The 17,715-nt window shown below is 42.7% G+C and overlaps 1 protein-coding gene across 1 annotated transcript in view; it reads right to left on the minus strand.

Annotated features, from left to right (window-relative positions):
• The window catches only part of maml3 (mastermind-like transcriptional coactivator 3), a 142,002-nt gene that overhangs the window by 80,025 nt on the left and 44,262 nt on the right, over positions 1 to 17,715 (minus strand). The window lies entirely within an intron of this gene.

Genomic DNA, 17,715 nt, shown 5'->3' on the forward strand with positions numbered 1-17,715 from the left:
GAGTGTCCTTTAAAGCTGGAGGCCACCAGAGATGGAACGTGTTAGTAACAGGAACTTTTCTGTGGTCTTCAGGGGGCTAATCATGAACACAACATGAGATACAAATCAATATAACAACAGGCTTCTTCCTCTCCACACACAGAGAACTGTCATGAGAAGGAGGGAAGGAAGTAAGTGTACCGAAGATCAAAATATCACCAAGACAAATCAATTACATGTTAAGCTCGGATTCATTCTCTGAAATTAGGCGTGCAGGCCAGGGATTTTTCTCAGTCCACGTTCCCTATTTCTTCACGGATGCAATAAAAAAATAAAGAAAGAAAGAAAAAACACAGAAAAAGATGTAAATCCTGTAGGAGGGTTTCAGGGCATGTTTCCCAACACTCGCCTCGGGAAAAATTCTTTTAAATATCAACTTTACACTGTGGATATATTTTAATCTTTATCGTGACGATTAATGGTAGAAACCCACCCGAGAATTAGAGTAATCTTTCTGCACAAAAAAATCATGTAAGTGAGACAACAGTTCAGAGCACTTAAAATGACAAAAAAAGGAAAAAAGCAGGAGAGTGCAAAGTGGTGTCCAAAATTGCATTAAAGTGCTCGTTCTGAAATGGAACAAGATAATGAACATTCGAACATTCAGTTTACATGAAAAAATTAAAGTTAAGTAAATTATCACAGCGTTGCCGCATTTACTCACACAATTTGTCATGATGACAGTGCTATATAAACAGTGGTGGTGATGAGTCTGTAAGCGAAAATTAATGTGGTGTTTGCTCTCTGCAACTGCTCTTTGGTCAAGTGGAAGACAGGGCGAAGATATTAAGCTTAGAAATTGATTTCACAACAACTGTTTTTCCAAAAATGTTCAGACGCTACAATAAAGTGAGCAATTTGGAAAAGAGTTAAAGCCTGTATTTAAAAACAAAAAGCACAAAAACACCATATCAAGTGGCAAAACTGTCAAATTACTTGCTGTAAAAAAAATATAAATGCCAATTTTGTGTTGCAACAACGAGTTGGGGAAGCCACAGCAAACTTTTCCAGAAGCAAAGGTGGAGATGGGTTCAACGCTCTGCGAAAGACTGTGGGCAAATAGTTCACGATTTAAGACGAACGCAAAACAGGAAAGAATACATAATATCAATAAAAGATTCAGAGAAATCTCTGCATGTGAGGGACTAGGCTGGAAAACAATACTGAGCTGCCCCGGGCCAAACTGCGATAAAAAGAGACAGGATTTTGTAGTGGAAGTAACTGCAAGGGCTCATGAACACTTCTTAAAACCAGTGTCAGTGAACATCATTTCACACTGCATCCACAAAAGTTAAAATTGTATAAAGAAAATGATCATATGAACATGATTTAGAAAAGCTTCACTGGGCCAAAGATGGTGAACTGAGGTGAAGCACAAAAGTGAACAATAAAATCTGCATTTCTTTTAAGAAATCATGGCTGGTGTCCATGAGGAAAGAAGTGACCAGCTTTTATCAGCACACAAAAACCAAAATTCTCTTAGAATAATAGAGAAAACCCTGATAGTCAAATGACCCCCTATGAGCAAGAACCTGGCGACAGTGGGAAGGAAAAGCAGCATCGGGCAGGATGTGATGACATAGTGGAACAAACTGAAAAAGACATAAAGACATTTCCTGTATATGTTTATTTTTTAACACAATATCAGTTAATTCTCTTTTTTATAAAAGTCGCATTTTTATTTTGTTTTTGCACAGCTAGTTTTAGTTCGATAAACCTGCTGATCTGCAGAATCTGATCTATCTCAGACACATCAGAGCCCTCTGCCAGTAAAAACACATTCATGACAGCAAACCTGAATAAAGTTTTAATCCCAAACAAAGTAACTAAAACAGGAGGAAAGACAAGAGAAGGCTAGCAGCCCTCCTGATGAACAATACCAGCATTTGTTTTTCCGAGGAGGTAAAGAAACGTCAAAGGAACATCTGGAGTATTTGGCCCATTATTAACATCAGCCCCACATCTTACTGTAGGAAGCCTCCGCCACTCCGTGACTCACAGCATAAGATAACGACGGGGTGCTAACAAACGCTGGCTGGCAGTTAAGGTAATCACTGTCATAGACCTGTGTGGGAGAGGACAGGATGTATGGAGGCATGTGACATAACCCGAGTAATGGCAGGAGACACCCGAGGCAAAGAAAGAGGCAGAAAATCTAAAAAATCCCACCAGTTTGGCCTTTTTTTTTTTTTTATAAAAGCAAAAATGAGCTTTTCAAGTGGATACAGTTAAAAATCGACAGTCTTACGGAGCAGTGGTGACGGGGAAGACTCTGCTGTATAATTGTCAGCAGGGGGGAGTTTTACAGTTAGCTAACAACTGAGTGTGACTGATGATAGAGGGCTTTCAGCTCAGTGCAGCAGTGATACTTTTATCATTGCTTTCCCGAAGATAAAAAAAACTCTGAACGTGGATCTATTTAAGTAGGAATGCATTTTCTACAACACCCGAGATTGAGTTGTTAAGAAATGACAAAGGTGATGGCCACATGTTTAAATCAAAGCTGAATGCATTCACTGCCCATGCGAGATTAAACAAAGAAGCGGGCACAACGCAGACGCAAGTAAACGCTAAGAAATGTGCAAGAATCAAATTGCCATGAAAAAAAAGAGGCAAAGAGAATAACAAGTTAGGTTCCTGTGCAATTTCTGTGCAATTTAATAAACTCTCAATCTCAATTTTACCCCCAACTCCTGTTAATTTCAAACCCTAATGAAGTTGGCAGAAAAATAGCTGATGCTATTAAAATGACGAATGGGAAGCGGGGACCTCATTTATGAAAGGTTCCCAGGGTACAAATTTGATGCTCCCACACAAACCTTAGAAATAGTGCAGGATTCAATCAAAAAGATTATCATTTTTAGTCATGGCTTCACTTTCAATTTCATGTCCAAAGACCGGATGCTATAAATACTTCCATCTTTACAATCGTAAAGGGACAGGTCACCCTCAAATCGAATGTACCTGTTCTTCCTCTGACCTCTGTTCGAGACTGTTTTGGAGATGTCTGCTTCTCTTGAATTTGGAATCAGCTTTGAACTTGAGAAGAGTTCAAATCGAGACCAACCTGCCTCACTTCACATCATCAGCGCTTATTTCACCTGCTGTTGGCTCAAGTTGCTAAATATCATTGACTTTCTGCATTCTCTGGTTGTGAAATCACACCTAATCACTTCCTGTCTTGATTGTTATTTGTCACCTGATTTGAGAGAACATTTCCTAATAAATACAAATTCTGATGGCGTAGGATTGGAGTTCAGGATGGTGACCTCACCCATGGTTTGTATAGAAAACAGCCGTAATCTTATATTGCATTAATGGTTTTATATAGTGGTTGTTATCAACGTGTAGAAAAGCTGCTTGAACAAAGATGCAAAGACTCACCAACACGCGTGGATAGGAGCCTTTTACAAGTCTTTTATACAGCACGTGCCGCCTGCACATCTACATTTCAAACAGCCTCCTCAGCTCAGAAGCCGCAAAATATTTTGTAAAATCCACACTCTCCACTGTCGCATGCGAAAGAGTCAATCACACACACGTACACAATGGAAGCACCACCGATACGTGTATGTGTGCAAATGCGCACTTAGCTCTTTGTTATTCAGATGGAACAACAGACAAAATATATTCAGATTGTATTCTGACCCGGAGGTGGACCCATTCAAGCTGGCAGGAAAACACTCACACACACACACACACACACACACACACACACACACACACACACACACACACACACACACACACATTCACACTCCAGTAAACCAAGAAAGTCAAAAAAAAGGATGATGTGTGCTTCATGTTGCAGTGTTTGTGTGTGTGCGTGTGTGTGTGTGTGTGTGTGTGTGTGTGTGTGTGTGTGTGTGTGCTGGAGGTTCCTCTTCTGCTCTCCACATTGACTGACAGTCAGCATAATTATCTTCATGACATGATAAACAGTATTAGTATTGGCAACCAAAAAAGAAACTACAGTGTATGCATCTGTGTGTGTGTCTGTGTGTGTGTGTGTTGATCTCTTAGCCATTAAAGCAACAACTAAGGAACAAAACAAAAGGAAAACACGCGTTTCCACTGTCACGACACGATTTCAGTGTGTGTGTGTGTGTGTGTGTGTTTGTGTGTGTGGTCCTGCAATCAATGGGTTTAAATAATTCAGGCCTCCTCTGTCTGTGTGTGTTTGTGTGTCTGAGTGTGTGTGTGTTACAGGCTTTCCCTAAATGCCAGTGACTCATGTTGGTAATAACAGACTCGTCTTTCAAAGCCCACCTATAAAAACTCCCATAATTATCCAGGTGGTGTGAACTGTCGCACCCTCCCACACACGCACACACACACATGCACAGGTTTTAAATACACACCCACTTAAAAAACACACACACACAAAAAAAACATTTAACCTTCTTAATAGGATCGTGAATCTGGAGAAAGAAACAAAGAAAACAAAAAAAGAGGAGACCAGACCAAAGCACTGTGGTCCTGCCTGCTCGGGGAGTCAGCATGCTGCTGCCCGAGGGAACGTGAAAGGATCCGGTGCTGGTGCAAAATACTTTATGTATTAACTGTAGCAAATTTCTTTTATTTTAGCACAATTAACAACCTAATTAAACCTGTGAATCACACTGAACCTAGCAGCGTTTCTTTCTGACAATCACAGCAATGAAATACCTTTGAAGCCGACGGAATCGAGAGGAATGGAGGAGCGTTTGCATGTGTAAGCGAAAGAATCCAGGCCGCGAGAAGAGAGATGACATCGAGACTCATAGACAAAGATTTTTGAAGTAGTTTAATCAAGCTGGAGTGGTTAGCAAGAGCTAGAGGGAAGAAAAGAGCATTGGAGTTCAAAAAATAAAAAAAATATAAAAGACTAAAGACAGGAGAGGGAAAAAAAGGAGGAGAGCGTTGCTTGTTTTGCCTCCTGCGTCTCTCCGTGTATTCTTTGACATAAACACCTGCTGACTGCTCCTCTGCCTGCTCCCACAACAGACAGAGGGAGAACGACAAAAGCGAGGAGAGACAAAGGTGAAAGAGAGAGACACGCACGCTCGCGAGGAGGAAGAAGGGATTTATTTGTCAGGCAGATGGTCTTTCTCCTTTGAGCGGAGGAGCTACCAGAACATGAAGATGAAGAAGAGGAGAAAGAGGAGGAGGAGAAAGGGTGAAGCAGAGAAAGAGGTGTGTGTGTGTGTGTGGGGGGGGGGGGCTAGATAGGTGGCTTGATGGAAAGGCATAGCGCTCCAAATGACAGCGGGGAGCAAACGATGAGAGGGTGATCAGAGAGGGAGAGGGAGGCAGAGAAGAGAGACAGAGATGGAGCCACTAAGGTGCTGTTGTTATAGCAACCTGCTGCTCTGGTGCTTTGTGCGCTGCGTCCTCCGTCTTCTTCGTCTTCCTCCTTTTTCCTTCTCCTCCTCTCGCTCACTTACTCACTCTCCGACACCCTGCCTTCTCTCCCTCCCTCTCCTCCTCTCTCTCTTCCCTCCTTCCTTTCTTTGGCTCGCTCTCTTGGAAACTTAAGCGTTGCATCAAATTCGAGTCCCAGCATTAAAGGAACGACTCCGCGTCGAGACGGTTCGGGGTATTTATTTCAAATTACAAACTATATGTGAAGGTCAAAGGAGCTTGCAAAGAAAAGCGTCTGGACTTCTTTAAGTTTACTTGAAGACGTTTCACTTCTCATCCGAGAAGCTTCTTCAGTTCTAAGGTCAAATGGTGGAGAGTCCCAGATATAAACCTAGTGGGAGTATCCCCCCACAGAGGGACAAAAGGACCCCCTGATGATCTTCTAATCGCCTGAGCCAAGGTGTGAAACTGGGTGTGGGTCCCAATCAGCCAGAGTCCCAATCAGCCTTCACAGATATATGTGAAGGTACCTAGCTTCATATTTCTTAATCTAAGGGGGAAAAAAACGTGAAATCATTTGTCTCTAAAATGAGACTCCCACCGCATGAGAACACCTTATTGCTACTACGACGACATCACTGAAGATACACCTAACCAAAAAACATATAACAGTGGCATCTTCTGTGAAAAATAACTGCAACACATTTCATCAATGCCATGAAGCTGTTCATCACACCTTCCTTTGCAAGTCAGTTCTTCCTCCACTCCCGCTTTTCTTACCTGTCCCTGCACACGAGAGATGGACGTACTCCCCGTGACGTCACCCACTGGTTTGTAAACTTCAACTTGACCATTTTGGCCATCTTAGTTCTGGAAACTAAGCGTGTGATAACAATCCGCAAATAGTGCTCATAGGCGTGCTCGGTTTTACAGGTGACTTACAAAAGCTGCACTGATTTCTAAACAAAGTCAGTTTATTTCAATGTCATAATGAATTAAGACATGTTTTCAGGGTTAAACATCATTAAATAGAAGTAAATGGCATGTTGCAAACGTTAGTAGATCAGTAAATTTGTAAATAGTGACAGTAGTGCTTTTTTAATGCCAAAACCCAGTCCACACTGGCACTACATATCTGAATCTGGCTTAGAAATAGCTAAGACTTGCTGGATATTTCACTATAAATCTGTCTGGCCACACATAAGAAAATGAAGACCCTGCGGTATTTAATAAGAGTTGAAAAAGCAACTGAGACCAAAAACCCATCAGGAAAATGTTTAATGAGGTCATAAATCAAGTGTGCAGCAGCGTCATTTTCTCATAGACTTCTATACAACCGGACTTCTTTTGGCAACCACACGGGTCGCCCTCTGCTGGCCATTAGAGAGAATGCAGGTTTAAAGCATTGTAATGGGCCTCAGTCCTTCGCAGGAATAACATGTAACCACATGCTAGTTGAGATTCTGCTCTGGTAGGCTGAATGGGTCTCAATGAGGTGTATAGAAACAGACTCTTTGTTTTGTCATGTATTTATCCTGCACTTTATTTATTTATGCCCAGCCAGAACATTTTGGGCTGTAAGAGACCAGCGCTAACTACTGAGAATCTGGTTCTCACTTTTCCCCCCAGGATGCTGGTTGTGGTATTGAAGGTTAGGCAAGAGGAAGGACTTTGATTCAACTCTGGTTGCAAATGACATGGCAGGCCACATTTAAGAGATTTTTTTAGGCTTCTGTGGCGCTTTACAGTCCAACTCCCAGAGACACAAACACACCGAGCTGCACGCTGATTTAACACTTGGCTGGTTAGACAGAAAGTAAAAGAATAACCTTTATTTTTGCTAGCACTTAGATTATTTTATAGTAAAAATGACAGTATTTGAGCAACTCAAAGCTACCTCTAGCACACCTAATGATTTTCTTGTCAGTATCTCTGATCCATGAACTCAGCAGCCGAGTCCACAGCACAAAGGAACCAGCAGTTTTACTTTTCTTTAAAAAAAAACTGACGCTAAAACCACAGCGGTGAAGATTTAGCGAGCCCATCCGCCCACATGACTCCATCATTGTTTGATTGTTATCATTATCAGTGATTTCAATTTAACATACAAAAAGGGAGTACACCTGCACACCTGTCTATGAGGAGAGATGAAGGCTCTGTAAAGTGAGGCTGCAGAGAGGAATTACACCCTGTGGATCAAGTGTGTTCAAGTAGTTACATTTCTGCACCCACTGAAACAAACAGACGCATGAGTATCAGCCATAATTTAAATTTCACTTGTTTTCCCTCGTGCGGGCCAGTGTGTGCCACGCTTTGAGTGTGTTTGTGAGAGTGTGGTTGTTCCTGGTCTGGCCCACTAGACTGTGAAATGAGTCAATTAAATCAAACAGGTCTTTAATAAGGAAATGTGTTTGTGTGCGTGCGTGTGTGTGTGTGTGGTAATAATGGGCGGATGGCTAAAGGCTTGTAACCACCAAATTTCAAACCATCACCTGTCTAACAGGCTGTTATACGGTGGTTTTCAAACATTCTGCGGCCGACAAAAATCAAGGGTCAGTGCAAAAATTTCAAAGTAGATCTGCATTCACTCCTGCTTGGAAGAGTCTTTATTACATGTGTCCTTAATTCCTCTTTTGATAATATTCTCCGATGACGCCACATCATATAAAACTTACTTTACTGTCAGCCTTGCTTTCGTCGACCTATCAGACTTTTTAAGCACTTTAAAAAATAAACTATAATGAGGTTCACTGTAAACTCTGCCATGTAAAGCTAGCACATCAGAAACCTGTATGGGGTGAGTGGTGACGTCCAAAGAATAGCTGAACAGTTCCAAGTGAACACTGATCAGGGTTTTAATTTGAAATGACCATTTTAGAGATTCAGTGCTCTTTTGAAGTTCCAAGGTACTCTTCAGCTGATCTGGCACCATGTTTGTCAGCTTCTCCTGATAAACTGATGACAGCTTCCCTGTTGTTTTGTGCTTTGATTGCAGTTTCAAGTTTTAGTGTTTCTGGCTTTTAGACGAGCTGAATAGTGTGATATTTCTTTCTCCCATTTAATTGACAAGATAATAAGTCACCAGTAAAATCTCAGTTTTGTTGTATAAATTTGACTCTGTAAATGCTAACTGGGTGCCTACCACAGACAAAATAAAAGATGGAGCTTCTAGATCTGAACCGCAAAGCCAGTGCAAAAGTGCCTTGAACCTGCATTCTATTTAACGGCCAGCAGGGGGCGACTCCTGTGGTTCTCCTACTGTGGATGTTTCCATAGCATCTACGGCTAAAAATAGACGCTATGAAAGACGGATGTAGATTCTTTGTCTGAAATGTAAAACCAAAACCAGAATGAGTGAAATCTGCACTTATTTTTATAACCAGCAGGGGGCGACTGCTCGAGTTACAAAAAAATAAGGTTGAAAACATAAAAGTCCCAAAAAACCCTCTGCTCCACTGTGACCTCAGTGAGCAGTTTAAAACTTTATTGGCTCAATTGTTAGTTTTAAGACAGTAAATTAAATAATTACTCTATAAATGAAAGGAGGATTATCCAGGAATGAGCACTGGCTAATAACTTTTCACTCAAAGGGTCTTGATGCATCCTCAATCATCCAGGTAAGTAAATCTGCAAAAGTTGATTCTGTTCATCTGGATGTAGCGTTTTCAATGGGAGAAAATGCTTGTCCAGATGAACAGAATCAACTTTTGGAGTTTTCACTCAAAGGTCGTCTGTGAAGGTTCTCAGTCATCCAGGTCATGACAATCTAAGGAGCTACTTAGTTCACTCACAAGTCAATGAGCATGCGATTCATCCAACCCCCTCTTCACATCCAGTTAAAAAAAAAAATCATTGTAGACTTTATAGCCCAACTGTCCTAACCAGTGGGTAAAGTCACTATCTATATCCCAGTTTTATGCTTATTCTGTTGAAATAGTGGATTTTATTCACGTGTTTTTGTGCGGTTCTATATTGCAATGATAATGTAAGGTAAACACATCTGGAGCAACACAGACTGTTCTCTATGTTCCGCATAATATATTTAAATATATTTGTTGGTATTACTTCACGACGAACATTGTCAAGGAGACACAAAGGCGTACAGAGAGAAAAAAAGATTTGTTACCGCACTTGTTTGTGAGATGTATGTTAAGTTTTTCACACAAGCTGCAGCACGGCTACACTTCTATTGATCCTCATATCCTCTATAGAAAAGTGACAGATGACTTCAGTGGTTTCCTGGCTGGCTCTTTTTAAAAGAAACCGGGAGCAGCTGCCGTGGAGAAGTTAGTGTTTGCTGTGATATCTCACAGTCCCCCTCTTTGCATTTTCTATATGTGACCAGAGGCAAAGTGAAAAGAGGGTCTGATTTTGGCTCGCGGCAAGACTGAGAGGTTGACACTCCACATACAGATGGAGGGATTTTAGACGTGGAGTTAACTTTTATGATACGCAGTCTTCCTGTTGAATTTCAGTGAAAACAACGGGAGTGTGTGAAAACAGGCAGGAGTACGTGACAGTATGTCCTTCCAGTCAATGACACTGGTTCAAGCACACGTCAGCAAGCATCCATCCTGCTGGAGTGTCCTTGAGCAAGACACCGAAAGCCTTCAGGACAGCTTTAACATGAATGTTTTGCTTTGCTTGGCTGGAAGCACCTGTCGATAATAAGAGACTTGAGCTTGGTTCTGGACCAGAAGGAAACTTTGGTCCTTAAATGAGCAGTTTAAGGGTTTGGTTTCAAACTGCGACCACTCTCATGCTGACATGCAAAACGTGTACATGGACCGGAAATGTATGGAACAAACCACCGACTTTGATTTCTTCTCACATTCAGGGAAAAAGTCAAGTTTTGGGTGTGAAACACTGGCCTTTACAGTTCTCACCTTCTAATCCTTTACACTCATTTTATATGTGAATCTTTTTAGACACACGGTCGTTGGCTTTTTACTGACCAGATCCTAAAAATCGGAGCATTAAATGGACAAAAACAAAGCGTCTGTGTGAGTGAAGGACAGAAAACTCCAAGTGACAAGAGGAAGGTACAAACAAAAGAAACATTTGGCTGCCGTCCCAGAAAAGGGTGTATGTGTGAGAAAGCGCCTGCCAGTCTGCCTCCTGTACACGGGGGACCTCTACACCCCTGATTTCAATACACTCACACACACACACACTCACACACAGACACACACACACACACACTTCTAATCCTCTAAACACCTTTTTTTTCTTTTTAGTATTTTTTTTTTTTAAATCAATCCACTTTTTCCACCCCTAGATTCAATATTCTGCACACAATCACAGATGTAATTCCTCTTTTTTAGCTAGAAAAAAATAACAAGATTATGTGCAACGACGTCAGTCTAGCCTTTGCTGTTTCTGCAGAAACTCAAAAGTCTTTGAACTGAAGAAAAACTTGCCTTTGGAAGTTGTACATTTAAAAAGGATCAACCAAAACTTTAAAACCACTTACTTCCTGTTGCTGGACACGCATGCTACTGCCTGGCAAATGTGCTCCCCGACAGCAGTGGTCTCTACCATTATGATGGTGTTCTCTACCATAGTACAAAGCGCTCAGGGATGGTTACAGGAGCACTACCTAGGGCTGGGCTAACTATGATTTTGGCTTCTGCTAACTACATAAAACTAACTCGTGTGTTATTCAGCTTGAGCCAAGATCACTAAAAAGTTACCTTTAAACAACGAGAGTCTGAGGAAGTAAAACTCACAAGGTTTCCAGAGATGAACCTGTGGAAGAATGACTAACAGTTCCCTCAGGAACCCTCAGAATTTACAAAATTGACTTAATATTTTATTCAGTGTGACCTGAAATGCGTGACTGAGCCTATAAAACCATCAGGAAAGTGTTTACAGACTTCAGGGCAGAGGGCCTTTTTCCCATAGACTTCTATAGGACCGCAAGTCTTTTTGCAAACCACAGCTATCGCCCCCTTGTGGCCATTAAAAATAATTTAAATTTAAGGCTCTTTTGCGTTGTCTTCACCCTACAGAAGAGGAAGCTACATCCACTCAAATGTATCCAACTCAAACGTGCCACGTTTCAGGACAAACTCTCACATCTTAAATAAGGATCACAACAATAAGAGCACTCGCCAAAAACACAACTGTGGTGTAGCTTATAGCAGGTGTTTGTCACTGAGCATGTTGTGTTCGTGTTCAGAAAGAAACAAGAGAGTGTGCGTGCGTGCACATGTGTCATCAGCACTTTCAAACCTGCTGACCTGACATAAAAACCTAGAGGCCAGAGAAACCCATCACTTTTTCCTTCCCCATCTTCCCTCCTCCACCTCCAACCCCACTGACTCAATAACAGAGACCCTGATATGTGTGAGTGTGAGAGAGCAGTGACAGGAGGGGGGGGGGGGGGGGGGGGTAAAAATACAAATGAGGAAGGCTAAGGAGTCACGTGCGCTAACAAACACTTTTACAAACCATTAGCATTGAACGCACAACTAATTATCTTCCGAGTCAAGGACTGTGTGCATCGCTACAAGTGTGTGTGTGTGTGTGTTTACATTTTCAAGATAAAGTAAGTAAAAAAGAGGGCAAAGAGTGAGAGCAGAGAAGCAACACTGAGAGAGAGAGAGAGAGAGAGAAAATGAGGGGACAAGAGAGGGGAAACTGTGTGTGTGTGGTTCCTGGCTGAGCTGCTCCTCTCTATTTATAGAGCTGCGGCTCCTTCCTGTTTCTGGAGCTGTACCATCGCGCCAGGAGGGGGTGGGGGCCGAGAGAGAGACCCAGAGAGACACAGAGAGCGAGGGAGAGAGAGAGAGAGGGAACAGGAGAGGTGAGGAGAGGGAGGAAGTGTGGGTGTGTGGGAGGGGAGACTGGTCGTGTTTGAGTCTTTAGTAAATCAACAGATCCACCCCCTCTCTCTCTCTCTCTGTCCCCCTCCCTTCTTCCTCCCTTCTCCTCTCTTACTCAACAACATGGGTCCAACCAGCAGCGACGAACAACAGAGGAGGAACAGGAGAAAGAAACAGACAAAATACACAGAGCATAACGGCATAATTAGGGAGATATTTTTGCATGTGATGATGAAATTATTGTTGTGCAGCTCAGTGGGACACTGACGATTAAAAAAAATCCAAAAAACAAAACTGTTGAGATGATTGCTCACATGAAATTACAGTTTATAGTTTATAAGCACCAACTGTTGAACAATTACCTTTATAAATATCATCTTTAATTCTCATCCTACCGGCCGGGGTCCACGCAGACCCCAGAGGTACAGTTTTTACTGTATCTCACAGGTGGGTTTTCTTACTTTTCCTAATGACGTTACATCATCGTTTTCCATTTCTGTTTGGATTATTGCTTTTTAAAAACTCATGTCAAGAGCACCAAATTCAGCATGTGCAGTTTTAATAAAAACAAAATTATTATACTTTCCAGCCTCGTTATCTGGATGTTGGAGACGTCACCAGGTCTATCTGAGACGGCTGTGTGCTCTGCTCATGAAGCACATGAAAAGTAGAGCTGGTCCTGCTACACTGCGAGCCCTAATCCAACAAGCAACGACCCTCCTGAGAATGACCCCCCACCTGCTGATGTGACCGCGCTCCGCTACGCTGGAAAATCGACTTGAAAAAGGCGTTTGCTCCTGAAACACAGACAGGAAGCTAGAAACTGTTTGCTCCTCCTGTCACACGCCAGCATGCCCTGAGCATAGCATGAGGCAAATTTGCTCTAACTGCCTGCGGTGTGTACTTAACTTTAGATGGTTTTTAGTTCTGCTACTGCCGTAGCAGGAGTCGGGTTCACACTGACAGCACAACGTCAGAGTCGTTCACGGTGAGGGTGGTCTCTGCCAGCGCAGGTTTCAGGATATCATCTCAGCATTTTTGCAGATGATGTAATTCTCTTCCCTTTATCAGACATTGACCTCCAGCTTGCACTGGATTGGTTGTCAACTGCGTGTGAAGCAGAAGATCAAGGATCGTAAAGTCTGTGATCATCCAGAGAAGCGCAGAGTGACCACTGCAGGTCAGGGATGAGCTGCTGCCCCAAGTCAAGCAGCTTTTATGTCGGGGTCTTGTTCTTAGTTGAGTGGGACACTGAGAAGGATGGTACTTGTCTGCTGTGGCGAGGAGAGAGCTGCACGTACATTGCAGGTTGATCTACGCTCCAACCCTGACCTGTGCTCACGAGCTCTGGGTAGAGACTGAAAGAATAAGACTGCGGATATAGTATAGCACCAGATTTTGATCAGAGTTTGGCAAATTAGCTAAATTTAAAGCTAGTAAATTCCTAGATAGATGAATGTTGATGACAGCACTGGCTCAAGCTTTATTTATACTTCTGCACTGAGTTCATGTCAAGCCTGTGATGGGGGCTCGGTTGGCACGACGTAGCTACATTTCTACAGAGGTGCACGTCAGGTGATGGTGGGTTTCAGAAGGGTTTGCTATTATGTACCTACAGCGTAGATTTAACACAGAAACAACAGGCTGACTTTACCAAGACCAGATATTAGGTGCGTGGTGACATCTGGGACGCATCTGGCTGTAACCCATGCCGACCAGCTCATGACTTTTGGGCCATGTTTAGCCCAGGACAGCGCAGGGATTAGACATAAAACACGAGGAGAGTGTGAGGGCAATGACACACAGAAAGTGGTCTGAATGTAGGATCATGCTGTGGAGACTCTAGTATATGGGCTGCCAGCTCAAAGAGGTATAGTGGCAACAGTTTTAATGATATTTTGAAGGTCTAGTATAAACAGCATAGCTTCACACAACATTATTTTTGAGTCTCTTCTGACTCCAACCCGGATACAGGCTGAGTGAAAATTAACTCCTCTGCCTCAACTTTCAACAAAACAAAGAAAAACAAAAAAACTGCTTTGGTTTGAAACTTTCTGTAGATTCATGCATAAAAGCTATAGAGAAACTGTGGTTTGCATTATTTCACAGTGTAAAAATTAAAATGAAAAAGTGGGTTTTTTTTAAATATAAATGTTCTAATGAATGTTTTTATCATGTATTTACGAAAAAAAAGCTAATACATAGATATAGCTGGAACATCAACTAGGTGAAAAAGGTCATAAAATGATTATTTAATGTCTAGGCTGTAATTTAAGATTAAGAAGCCAGTTCTGATCTAGACCAGAGGTGTCGAACTCCAGGCCTCGAGGGTCGGTGTCCTGCAGGTTTTACATGTGTCCTTGATCCAACACAGCTGATTTAAAATGGCAAATGACCTCCTCAACATGTCTTGAAGTTCTTCAGAGGCCTGGTAATGAGCTAATCATTTGATTCAGGTGTGTTGACAAAGTGTAACTGTAACACAGAGTTTGTCCAAATTACTTTTGTGATCTTTATTGGCAGTAAAACCTGCTTGTACTCTCATCCTCCTGGTCACCAAACTGGCTTATTAGTCAGTCCAGGATTAAAGCCTAAAAAACTGTCAGCTGTCAGTGTTGATGAAAGCCTGCACAAAGTTTCTCAAGACAGGAGACTTGGACCAATACTTCTGTCTCCATCTGTAATGAAGAAATACACAAATATACAATCTGACCGGGGTTCACTACTCTGTGCACCGTGCAGCTGTCTTAATGTAGGGAAGCAGAAATATCACACTTGAAGTCCATATTGACAGAGACTCAGTTTGAGACGGACATTTCTGTTGTTACATTTCTGCCTGCGGCTGCTAATTTCTCTGATCTCTTGGTCACCTTGTAAGGTGGATTGTCATTGTCTATTACATTGTTATTATCATGCTACATGGGGGAGCAAATCCAATAGGAGTCCAGCCTGCAGCTATATGAAAAAGATTAGTACAAGAGCAAAAAAGAGAAGTGAAAGAAGGAGTGAAGGGGGGGACTCTTGGCTTCGTGGCCAGATGGTCACCAGGAGGGGCCTGACAGCTGTGTGCGTGTGTGTGTCCAGGCTTCAGTGTGTATATGTGCAGGAGAAAGAGCGTAAGATAGGGACAGATTGTGTCCAACACCTGTCCTCTGTGGACCCGACAACAAAAGAGCGAGCGAGGCAACATGGGCAACATCAAACAGGCCGAGTGAGAAGCAGAAAGGAGGCGAGAAACGAAAGACAGGGATGCAGTGGAAGAAGGAGAGCAAGTGAGGAGAAAAGAAAGACACTGACACGTAAGAACAGATTGAGAAAGATCAAAGACACAGGTGGCAAGTTTCCACCTATGTTTCGTGTTGAGGATGACATCTGCAGCCCAAAAAACAAAGTATGCAGTGTCAGTGTTTGTCTGTACCCGAGTGCGCGCTATGTGTGTATCTGCGTGCGCTACATGCGATCTTCTCTGATTGGCTCGGCCGGGCGATGTGCCACAGAAGGCGAGAGTACGATTGGCTGTGTCAAAACCCAGTCGGCTTCTGCCGCCGCCAGAGCCTGTCGTGAGGGCAGACTGGTGCACGTGCACGCGCGCACAGATTTATGGATGCTCTCGTAGCAGGAACGACAGCTTTCTCCCCTCTCCTTTTCACCAGTTTTTGCTCTCTACAGTGGTGCCTCTGAGCTGAGGGGGGAAGGCAGAGAGCGAGAGCGAGAGGGGTAGAGCGAGCATGGACTACAGCGAGAGAGAGAGGCTGCTATGGTAACAGATCACTGTGGCAGCGAGTGGAGGGGCCCTGATGGCTACTTGGCAGTGACACCAGAATCTCACTGGCTGCATCGGTTTGAAGGAGTATGTGTTGACCAGAGGACATGCTGAATGGTGTGTGTGTGTGTGTGTGTGTGTGTGTGTGTGTGTGTGTGTGTGTGTGTGTGTGTGTGTGTGTGCGCCTTTCTGGGTGGAATGGAGTCTCCTGGAGTCTCTTACAGCCAAGCTCCACTTGCTCTTCTACTTAAACTCGACCTTTTCATTTATTTAAACTTTATTTTACCAAACCAACAAAGTGAATTGTTTTTGTGACAATCATAAACTCGAGCATAACAAAAACAGACAATGGCCACAAAAGTAAGGCCAAACAACCAAGGCACATGATGGAAAGTGTGCATTAGGAATATCAAATACAGTGTGTTACAGTCTTTGAACTCTCACAAACACAAGACAAATCATTAAGCTTTAGCGAGATTTGAAGGCTAGAGCCTGACTGAGGTCTATAAAAGGTCTTGGGTACAAATAGCAGCTCTTAAGTCTTTATAAATACAAATATACCAATATTATCGTGTCCTTTAGGCTAAATAAAGGTCAAGAAACCAGATCAGATCATTCTCTACAATTTATTTAGAGGAGGCAATATGCACCAGCTTCCCTGTGGACTCATCAAACAATTGATCAGCTGGCCTTTATAATATCACCTGTTGAGACACGAGCAGGATGGTGCCTGGATGAAAGGCTGCCGTTTCCATCCCCTGTCTAATTTTCCCGTGTGCATAACTAGGTCATGCAGTAGTAGACGGCTGTTGTCTCGCTGCTGTGATTCTTTGACTGCGTCTGAGCGTACACGCGTGTGTTTACACTGCTTAAACACACATCTCTACCAGACCTGGAAAGAACAAAGTCCAATCCGGTGTGCTGCGTGCAGCACGTAGGAAACAAATGCAAGATCCAAGCGTGTGTGAGAAAACACAAACACGCGCTCGCACTTCAGCAAAGAGATCATTTACTTACTTTATCATAGGTTACCGAGTGGAGGAATTAGTATACCTCAAAACAGTGTTTTCTGCTCTTGTTTTTGTTTACAGCTGTACCTGAGTAAAACAAAAAAGCACTGACAGTGCAGCCTAGCCTGTTATCACAGTACAAAAAAACAAGGTTTCTTACAGGTAAAGGCCACATTCATGTTAGGTGTAAAAAAAATGGAAGGAGACATCACAACACTGTGACACTGGTTTGTGAATTCTTGTTTTAAAGCCTTATGTTGATGTTTTTCAGCCATCACCATCTGATGGACCGACCCGAGAAACCGAGGATGCTGCACTCTGGCGATTTACCAATCATAAAGTGGGCGTCCTCTAAAGAATACCCTGCCCTGTCATCCTTTTTACTCCACATGGGAACAAAACTGACTAAATTTAAACGTTTTATTAAGAAAGAGTCAAAACTCAAGGACACAACTGGCTTTCTTTTTACAGTCACAGAGGCCGCCCCCTGCAGGCAGACAGGAACAATGCATGTTTGTGGCGCATTACTTATCAGATCCCTCTTTTATATACAGTCTTTCGCTCGACTTGAGAAGTGGGCGAATCAGCAAACACCTGCACGGGTCTGTGGTAGTTATTTTCCAAAATAAAAAAAAGCATCAGTTAAAATAAGCTCAAAATATGGTAATAAATGAGATCTAAACTTCAGCTTAACAGCTTTAGCAACTCACAAACTCTGCAGCTAACAGGCCCT

Source organism: Perissodus microlepis, chromosome 6, assembly GCF_051167445.1.
Source record: "Perissodus microlepis isolate ML-2025 ecotype Zambia chromosome 6, ASM5116744v1, whole genome shotgun sequence".
Lineage (NCBI taxonomy): Eukaryota > Metazoa > Chordata > Actinopteri > Cichliformes > Cichlidae > Perissodus > Perissodus microlepis.